This window comes from Panthera leo, chromosome B4 (genome assembly GCF_018350215.1).
Source record: "Panthera leo isolate Ple1 chromosome B4, P.leo_Ple1_pat1.1, whole genome shotgun sequence".
Taxonomy (NCBI): domain Eukaryota; kingdom Metazoa; phylum Chordata; class Mammalia; order Carnivora; family Felidae; genus Panthera; species Panthera leo.
This window is the reverse complement of record NC_056685.1, coordinates 47,306,550-47,316,575: the sequence shown is the minus strand read 5'-3', so window position 1 is coordinate 47,316,575 and position 10,026 is coordinate 47,306,550. Positions and strand designations below refer to the sequence as shown.

General features: G+C 47.7%; 1 protein-coding gene across 1 annotated transcript in view; it reads left to right on the top strand.

Annotated features, from left to right (window-relative positions):
* Positions 1 to 573: 573 nt before the first annotated feature.
* GRIN2B (glutamate ionotropic receptor NMDA type subunit 2B) overlaps positions 574 to 10,026 on the top strand; it is a 410,291-nt gene continuing 400,838 nt past the window's right edge. The window contains exons 1-3 of the mRNA XM_042945857.1: positions 574 to 664; positions 1,000 to 1,236; positions 2,251 to 2,678. The gene's annotated coding sequence lies outside the window, so the exon portion shown is untranslated. The remainder of the gene's footprint in view (positions 665 to 999; positions 1,237 to 2,250; positions 2,679 to 10,026) is intronic.

The following is a 10,026-nucleotide window of genomic DNA, read 5'->3' as shown; positions in this document are numbered from 1 at the left end:
GTCTTTAAATAGCAGGGTCTATTTTAATTAAAAAAAAAAAAATGCCAAACACCTCGAACCTTTGCTAGTCGTCAGCAAAGCACACATACAGTCTGTACTACACAATTTAGACCTTAATTTATTATATTTGCCTTTCTTTGTTTCCCATTGTTTTCCCGTCAGCCTCGTGTGCTCAAAATAGATCTTAAGCTCCTTGAAGGCAAGAACCCGGCTTTAAACTGCGTCCTGCACATGGCCTGCCCGTAGGAAGCCAAGGCTGATTTGTGGAAAAGAGAGCAAGGGTCTTAAATTTCAAACTGCAGCTCCGCCTTTCAGACGCTTTTTGCAGCCGAGTGCGGCCGCCCACCGGGGGCACTGTCTCGCTCCCCACACCCCTTAGCAGCCCTTTCTCATTGCTGTGCCCCACTGCGGCCGGCAGGAGGCGCCACGGACTCGGGTTAAGCCTTTTCCCCCTACCTACCCCACTTCCCCCAGCACGTGACGTGGAAGGCTGCCTCCGCCGGAGTCTTAGCAATAGGAGTGAGGGGGTGCAGGGGTTTGGGGGTGGGGTGGGGTGGGGGGCGTGGAGAAAGAGGACACACGGGCGCACACACACAGCCTGGGAGCAGAAACATCTTCCCTGGCTTCGTGGGTTTCTCCCCCCACCAGAGCCAGTGTGTGTGAGGTAGGTGTGTATGGGTGGGGGGGGGGGCACGTTTTTGGGTGTGAGACCCAAATCCAGACCAGGCAACCTGTGCTCTCCCGCCCAGCCCCCGTCCCCGGTGATTAATACCCATTTTTCTTACTCTCCCCCTCCTCCCCCTCCTCCCCTTCCTCTCCCGCTGCCGCGCGGTTGACTTGCACAGCCTGCCCCCGCCCGCTTCCCCTCCCCCGGCTCCGATCATCACCAACTGGAATCTGGGCTCCTGCCTCTCCACCCCCCCCCTTTTTTTTTTTTGAGAAAGGAAGGTCCCCCCACCCCTTTTCAAAAACCACTTCCTTCGGCTTCTTCACCTCTAGGAAATCTCGGGGCTTTGCTCCTATCGAAAGTGTTCGTCAGGGTGATTTTTGATGACCACAATCCAGAAGTGCTGGCGTCCGAATGCATTTTCTTTTGCTTGGCCAAGAAGAGTCGTGAACTTCAAAACCCCCGACACGGATTATCAATCCTGCTTTGCAGGGAAGGAAAACCCTCAATCCCCTGCCCCCCGCCACCCCTCTCCGGAGATTCTGCAATCGCTGAGGCGCTCCGAGTCGGTACGTAAAATTCGCTTTGGAGTCTCATGTCTCAGTGTTGGGGTTTGGGGGTGTCAGGAAGATAGAGGGTCGAAGCGGTGAACCGTTAACTAACCTGGTGTTAGGTGAAGCTCTTAAATCCAGCAGAACCGGCACTTGCTAATTTGGACGTGGTTTTTTAAAAAAAAAAAAAAAAAAGATTTTTTTTATTTTTTATTTTTTATTTTTTTTTAGGGTGAAGGGGTAGGGCTCTCTCTGGTCTTTGGGGAGGGTTAATCCCCTTACCGAGCAGAGAGGTTGGGCATCGGTGCCCCGGGCCGTAGCCACGCGCCGCGACCATCCGTCCAATCGACACGTTGCAGGTGAAGCCCCGTGCGCTGCACATCAGCGCGGCGGCGGCGTGAGTGTGCGCGGGGGTGAGTGTGCGCGGGGGTGAGTGTGAGTGCGCGCGCGGGGGCGCGTGCGCGTCGGGGGCGTGTGTGTGTGTGCGCGCGTGTCAGTGTGCCCCTTCCAAGAAATGCCCAGTGTGCACCCAGTGCACAATCAGAACCCATTCAGCACAATCCCGGGGTGGGAGGAGGCGCTGCTGCTGGAGGCGATGGGGAGAGCGAGACAGACATGTCAGCAGCACTGCAGATGGGGCTGGGGGCCGCACTTGCTGGCGAGTTAAGTGGGGATTGTGTTTCTGCGTGTGAGTGTGAGTGTGTGTTGCTCTGTGGTGCCGCTTCTCCCTCCCTTCCTCCTTCCTTACCACTTCCCTCCTTTGCTCCCTCCCTCCCTCTCTCCTCTTCCATTCAGGTTGGCTTTCCCACCTCTCATCCATGCCTGTCCCAGGAATGGTATAGCCAGACCTTTTCTGAATTATTTATAGACCAGTGCCAGCTGTTTTCAATTCCTCTCGTGTGCACTCTGTGGGAAATGCGGGGTTTCCTCCCCCTTTTCCTTCAAACGAATTGATATCTTTTTCGGGATGCATTTTTCTCACCCTCCGGGGACACTCGAATCAAACCCTGACCGCCTCTTTTTCCCCCTTAGGAAGGGGACGCTTTGGGAATGACCATGCTCCACGGAGGGACAGAGCCGGCCCCCAGCTTCTCTACACAGAGCCTCCTCCACTAAAGCTCCAAAAATCAAAAACCGTAATTGCCAGAAGAAGCATTAAAAAAATAGCCCAGCCACTAACCTCACATGCAAATGGAATAATTACTCTGGATTCTGCATTGTGAGCTGCTCTCCATATCCTGAATTACCTCTGAATTCAGTCTTTTTTCTTTGAATTTGCATCTCTTCAAGACACAAGATTAAAACAAAATTCACGCAAAATTGGATTTTAAATTATCTTCCTTTCATTTATCCTTCGTCTTTCTTATATGGATATGCCAGCGAGAAGAGGAGACTGGACATTCCCAACATGCTCACTCCCTTAATCTGTCCGTCTAGAGGTTTGTCTTCTACAAACCAAGGTAGGGCAAATTCTATTTTATTTTCGTCTCACCTGGGGTAGGGATTCCTTGTTTATCTCTCTCTTCAAATCCCTCAAGTGGAATTTTTGGAAGAAACGGTGACAAGATAATAAAATAATGCTGGTTTGGGGGAAAAAAAGGGCTTATTACTAAGGGGGAAATCTCCCATGTTATTCCTTTTCCTTCCTCATCAAACAGGTTTTGGATTTTTAGGAGGCATTGGGGGTGGATGTATGTAAGGATGGAAGATGTTGGATGGCATAAAGGTTGATGTATGTAGACATGCATGGGAGACCTGTGTGATTTTTGAGTTAAATAGCATTTTATTCACCCAGGGCTAAAGCTCTGGTTTTTATGGGAATCTAGAAAAAAAAATTTTTTTTTCAGGCTAGCTTTTCCCCCTTGACACTTCCATGCCTCTCTGTCTCCTGTCCCTACCTTCCTAGGGTTGTTTTTTTTTTTTTTTAATGCCCTTTAAAAAATGAAAATGATGATTGAGATTACTGTGGCTGTTGCCCTGAAGTCCACTTGCTGTCTAAAGCATGGACACCGGGCCCAGAGATCCCGGGAGGCCTACTGCAGAGGGACAGGTCTAGGTGGGGAATCAGGCTGGTCTAAGAACACCTGGAATTGAAGGATGCTGCAGGTTAAAAGGACTGAAATCTTAAGCTTGGAAAGAAGGAATTCTGTCAATAGTCTCCTTTTAATTTATATCTTTTCATGTGCTATTATTTTTGAGCTGTAAAATTCTCCTTCTGTCTACACATCTATTTATACCCACACATCCTCCAAGCAAACTGTTACTTCCACACTCTTGCAAAATGGCTATCTTGCAGACTTCTGAAATGCTGTGCATGTGGAAGGGGTGCAGAATTCGACACGTGAGTCTTTGTGTTAAACAAAGAGATGTGCCGTTTGCATGTGTTAGTCTTGTACCTTCAAAAGAGAATTAATACTTTATTTTCCCCCCCTCTGATCAATTTTTACGGCATATGGAAGGTGGCGAGTCAGTATTTTTAGGGGCTTGAAAGGAGAAATAGCAGGAGAAACAGAAAAGACTTAGCTAATGACTCTTCAGCTAGTCGCTCATGCAATCCAAGACAACTCCTGAGGAAGGCAGATCATCCACAGGCTGGAGGGCCATGATGGTGAACTGGTGACTGGTGCTCTCCTCGTTGGTCCACTGACGGTACACCCCCAAACTCGGAAAGTGCCTAGATGCAGAAATCAGGTTGAGATAAAGATCTTCAAAATAACGTAGCAGAATCATTACATCACTGGTCTTCTTGAAAGCATTTTACCCCCAAATCTTTTTTTTTTTTATTCTGGCATTTTTAATAACTGTACTTTGAAACGGTCCAGAATACCAAAGGGATGTGGGGGAAGTAGCAGAAGATCCTTGTCACTCGACATCATACCAGAAGATATTTCTTCATTGTCCAGAAAGGATGGACATAATCCACATTCGCTACTCCTCTCCTCCAGGTTTCATTCTTTTGAGCTTTTATCCGTTAAGCGGCGATCTGTAACCATGGTGTCATCAGAATGAGAGAGTGGGATCCCACTTTGAGCCCCGTTCTCACCATATCTACAAACAGCTGAGGTTATCGGGTGTGTGCTCACCTTATAGACACCCGGGCTAGTTCTCCATCTGCTTCTACTCCTTCGAGTGGGAGGATGTATTCTTAATTTTACTTCGAAATAGAACAGAGGTATGGGTGGGAAAAGCAGCTCCATGTGCAATGATTTCCTACGTGCAGATGAACAAGGCGAGGTGGGTGTCCGTAGGGCATATGCCCCTTTTGCGTGCCCGGTGCCTGCGACAGGGCTCTACAGTGACTAGGTCCTTCGTCATGTTGGTTGGTGACCAGGTTGACAGCAGAGCTTTTGACAGAGTCTCAGCCACATTCTCCCAGAATGCTAATGGGAGTAAGCCAGGTTCTAGGCCATCATGGGTTGGCCCTAAAACTAGGCGAAGGACAAGAGATTAAAAGGGGAGGGTGCTGAGGACTCCAGGGTAGGAAAGATACAAAGAGAAGGGGAGACATTCCAACTGGTAGTGGCTTATGGAGGATTCCAGGTGGAATCACCACAGGTGGTCCGTACCTCCCCCATGTCCAAAGCCATTTGGAACCCTGATGAGGCAGGCTTTTCCCGTCCTCTTGAGCAGTCTTGGTGAGGCTGTGACTCCGTGGGGCTCTGGGCTGCTCCAGGCCACCGTCCTCTTTTTTTTTTTTTTTTTTCCTTCATGGCACAAAGAGCTGACTAGGTTCTATTTTGTCATCTCTCCTTCTGCCACCCCCCTTACAGTGTGGGTTCCATGGGGAGGAAATGTGGCTGCTGGTGGGAGGAAGAGCCAATTTAATTTCAGTTGAGGAGCCTCTGTGATGTGCAATTAAGGGGGAAAAAAAAAAAAACCTGATGGGAAATAAAGACTTCCCAAGGAAGCAAGGTTAAGTAGTTTAGATTGGTGATTTGAAGGGCAGCAGAACAACATGGTTGCCTTCTATCTCTATGCTTCAGGTGTAGCAAAGCATGACGGACCTGTGAACACAGAGCGATATGGCCGCCTAGAGATACCTGTTAACATGCAAAGAGAGGAGCAGGGTGTGCCCCTGGATTGTGTAATTTCCACTCTCTGTTCCATTCCTAGGAAGCCTGTCTGTCTGAAGAGTCTTTCTTTGCCACCGTATATGTGTAATTTATGGCAGGGGTAGGTGCAGAGAGAGGCAGAGACTAAGTAAGGGGGTAAAATGAAGGGAAAGGAGGAGGAAGAAAAAAATTCCTCTAGTCACTACTTTGCACATCAAGTGCCTTTCTTTTTAAGGCTGAGCGAGAAGAGCGACTTCCTCTGGTGAAGGAGTGAACAGCAGGTACCTTGATTTTGTATTCCTGCTTCACCTCCAGAAAGATGGCCTCAGAACCTCCACCATCTTGTGTGACCTTCATGTATATGCACCAGCCTTGTGTGGGGAGGGGCATGGGTGCCTGGGAGGTGGACACATGGACTGAAATTGGTTGGGGGGGGGGGGATGAGTGGTGCTGGACAGGGAGAAAAAACGGACTGGGCTGATCCAGCCCTTGGCCACATCATCATTGCCTTGTAAAACATTCTCCCTTCTCCTCCATGAAGACGATGAACCCAGGATGCAGGGGTTTCCCCCCTATTTTCTCGGTCAGCAAGATGAAGATGAAGGTGATGTGTCCACCACTGCTAACAAGTGAAAGCAAATGTAATGAATATTTATGGAGTAGGAAATCTAGGAGGCAGGGGAGAGGACAGGTTGTGTGGGAAGAAACCGTAGCAACAAATCAGCCTGTAGAAGTCAGGACCAGCAAGGAAGCCAGGGTGGAACTCACCATTCTAAAGGTTGGCAAACTGTTGTTCTGAGCGACAGCCTTCTCTCCTTAATCAGGAAGGCTAGGGCTGGCAAAGCCACTCATCTCATGTAACTCGTTGGGGGTCAGGAGCGGATAAGCTGGCAAGTGAGGTTCCTTTTCACCACTGCCATTCTCCAGCCTCCTTAGGAATTCTAGAAATTTCCTCCTTTCAGTAAATTACATTTTCAGTCTCTGCTACTGTGCATGCAGTCGGATACCAGTGTCATCTCTATAAATACATAGAGATCAAAGGAGTTGCTGGTCTAATGAATTGTTCACATTTATTAAAGTGCATCCCCTCTTTGAAACCACAGAAGAAGTCTCTAGGGAGAGTACATTAGTGGTTGAATTGATACTGCCTTTCAGAGGGACGCAGATGCTAGAAGAACCAAATGTAGTCGGAACGAGGGAAAAGGCGTAAGTCAGAGGAGGTGGGTTTCTAGGGGGCACCTGTGGCTATGGATGGCGTTATCTGCGGCCACTACACAAAATCTCTTGTGCGGTGGTCTTGGCATTTTGTGAACCCAGAGAGGAGTGTTCAGGAGCCTTTGGTCGGTTCCTTGACGCTCTCCAACCACCTTATTTTTGTCTCTTCACTTTTTAGTGCTTGCAGCTGAGGCTGGCAGGAAAGGGACGTAATCCATATGTTGGCCCTTTGTTGAAATCCTCCGTGACTGCCCCAAGCAGAATGTTTGCCCTGCCTTCTGTGCATCGCCAGTGCTCGTTCATGATGATCAGCACGCTTTATCCCAATTTTGTTTCGATGCTTTGTTTCCCTGACAAGTTTGTGAGCTCCTTGAGGACAGGGAGGGATGTTTGTTCTTAACACATTTGTTCTTAACACAGTGCCTGGCACATAACAGATACTTGAAAAAATACCAAGTGAATGCGTGGAGAGAGGAAGTGAAATATTAATTAGTAAATAATGCTGTTTGTTGTTTGTTCTGGTGGGTATAGGAACGATTTGAAGTTATGCTATTGGATGAGATCAAGAAGATCAGAGCTCTGCGACTGTTCAGAATGCATTTGCTCTGACCTTCTCATTTCCCAAGTGAAGAAACGGAAATCCAGAGACATGAAGTGATTTGCTCAAGGTTGTGTAGCTGCTTACTGGCAATGCTTTGTGCACCACACCATTGGGGTTACCTGTGGATGTCAGATGTCTACATCAGCATGTCTCAAACTTTTTTGTTTATAGGAATCACCTGGGGATCTTGTTGAAGCATACGTTCTGATTCACTAGGTCTGGGGTGGGGCCTGAGATTTCACACTCCTAACACTCTCCAGTGATGCCACAGTTGCCCGGGCCATGCATCCGGGGTCTGTCTCATTCCTGAACCTAATTCTACATCATGGTTAACACTGGCGGCTCCACATATGTATTCTCTTCTTGGAACTTTTAGAATTTCTGCTTTGTTCTTAAAGAAGAAAAGATCCAAGAGCAATCTGTGTATCCAAGTTCACCCATCTCCCCTCTTCGGTCACTCTTCACCGTCTTTTATGTGCATCTTTTTGCTTCTTCCCCTTTCATTCTCTGTGTATTCTTATTCTGGCCCTTCTTATAATTGATTCTTCTCTTTCTTTTTATGTTCTTCTCCTCTAGATAGTGTTTATCTACTTACTAATGTCTCCTCGTCTCTTTTCTTTCACACACTCTTCTTTTAACTGCATCTATTTTTATGTCATTTGCTCTACTCAGTTATCCAACAAACATTTGTTAAGAACCAGTATTTGTCAAAAACTGTGTTATAGGAAAAAATTAGCTCTGGTTTGTACCTTTCAGTAGTTTATGATTGAATGGGAGAGACATGTGTAAAGAGATCATCATATACTTAGGTAAGATCTAGAAGGAAGGAAGCCTGGGAAAGTGAGGTGTCGACATTCAAACTGTGTTTTTATTTTTAAATTTTTTTTCAACGTTTTTCATTTATTTTTGGGACAGAGAGAGACAGAGCATGAACGGGGGAGGGGCAGAGAGAGAGGGAGACACAGAATCGGAAACAGGCTCCAGGCTCCGAGCCATCAGCCCAGAGCCTGATGCGGGGCTCGAACTCACGGACCGCAAGATCGTGACCTGGCTGAAGTCGGATGCTTAACCGACGGCGCCACCCAGGCGCCCCTTTTATTTTTAAAAATAAAATGTAAGAGAAGGAGAGAATGGCCATTGTAGGAGGATGGAGAGCAGATGGAGAGGTAAATTGGTATAAAAGCCCTAAGCCTTCTGCTCCTCCTTGCGTCCCTGAACTTGGGGAGAAGAGCAACACAGGAATGTGCTGGTTCATTGATTAGGAATTTCAGACTCCAAACGATGAGGCCAGAGAATAAAGTCAGGGACTTCTTAAAAGGAAAGGCCAGAGGCTCTAATTTCTGCTTTAGTGATTCTACAGTTAATGAATCCTAGCCCTGTTTATTAGGCTTGCCTTTGGAGCAAATGATACCATTTTCATGTCAGGCCACTGGATTGCAACTAACTTTGTTGATGGCCATTATAAAGAAAGGGACAGCTGTTAGTTGGTTTGTAGCCAAGGAGAGAGCTGGATCCTAGCCCAGGCCAAGCTACTCGAAATGAAGGACCAGCCTAGCCCCATGTGTTTCTAAAGTAGAGAGGTAGAGAGTTGCCACGCCACTCAGACGCTAGCTGCTTTCTTTAATGGCAAAGGGGAGTGATGGACAAGGGGCTCAGTTATTGCCAGGGAATTTACCGCATGCTTTTTGGTAGCCTTTTTAGGTGGCCTGGTGTTTTAGAAGCATTCTTCATGGAGATGCCCAGGCGTGGAAGTGACGCGAAGGCACTTTCAGCCACCACTTGAGGGACCTGTAGCAGGGGTGCTTAAGAGGGGAGGATGGATTTGAGATGCACGTTACCCTGAATTGTATTTGCATCTTTTTCTGCTGCCTGTCCTTCTGCCCTTTGCCCCTCCCCCACTTCCACCAGTCTTCTGTGTCTTGTGGTTCATACTCATTTCATTAGCAAAAGAAGCCGAAGCTCAGCTTGAAGCCTTTTTTTTTATTAACTTGTTTTATTTTTTATTTTTTTAAATTTACATCCAAATTAGCGTATAGTGCAACAACGATTTCAGGAGTAGATTTCTTAGTGCCCCTTACCCATTTAGCCCATCCCCCCTCCCACCACCCCTCCCGTAACCCTAAGATCCACTCCGTATAAAGAGAGCAGTGTGAGTCTGAAGGTGTGTGGATGAACAAATGGCACCACGGGCTGACTTGAGGGACTAATGTTCCAGGGCAACTTGAGGGGCTGGGCAGCGGAGGCTGTGTGACCAGAGGGACAGGAGAGGGGAGAGGGGAGGGAGCCAGGCTGGGCCTGCGGGAGTGGCAGACGTGGAAGGCAACGGAAGGACAGGTTTTGACCCTGCCTGGAGTCCAGCCCTACAGGGAGGGGGACGTCCGAAGAAGAGAGCTTCCTAGATTAGGATAATTTAAGGTTTTGACTAATTAACTCACTTGACTCCTGAAAACCAGACAATGCTCTACACACGCCACGCTCCGTGTCTTTTTGTTCACCGCCTCACCAAGACCGTGCATTTCCTTCTGTAGAAAGAAATGTCCAGTTTAATCTTTATATGGACCCTGCCAGGGCTTCCGCTGGTTAGAATTTCTTAGGAAATCAGAGATCCTGTTTCTTTCTGAGAAGTGGGACTTAAAACCGACGGTGGGATAAGAGCACTGCGTTGTCAAGGGAGGGGAGAAGAGAGGCTCAGAAGAAACCCAAAGCTGAGGTGATGTCTTTGATCCTTTTCTCAAAAGCTGATTGTCCTCTGTGAAAAACGCGTGCGTGTTCTGAAGCAGTCTGGTCACTCAGCTTCCACAGTTGCTGGTGTCTTTGGGTTAGAAATCATTGTGTTCCGTGTGCATCCCAATATGTGCACACCACATGCACCCGTACACGCCTGACTTGTGTGTGTGTGGGCATACGTGTATAGTGACTTACCTACCAAATACAATAGTA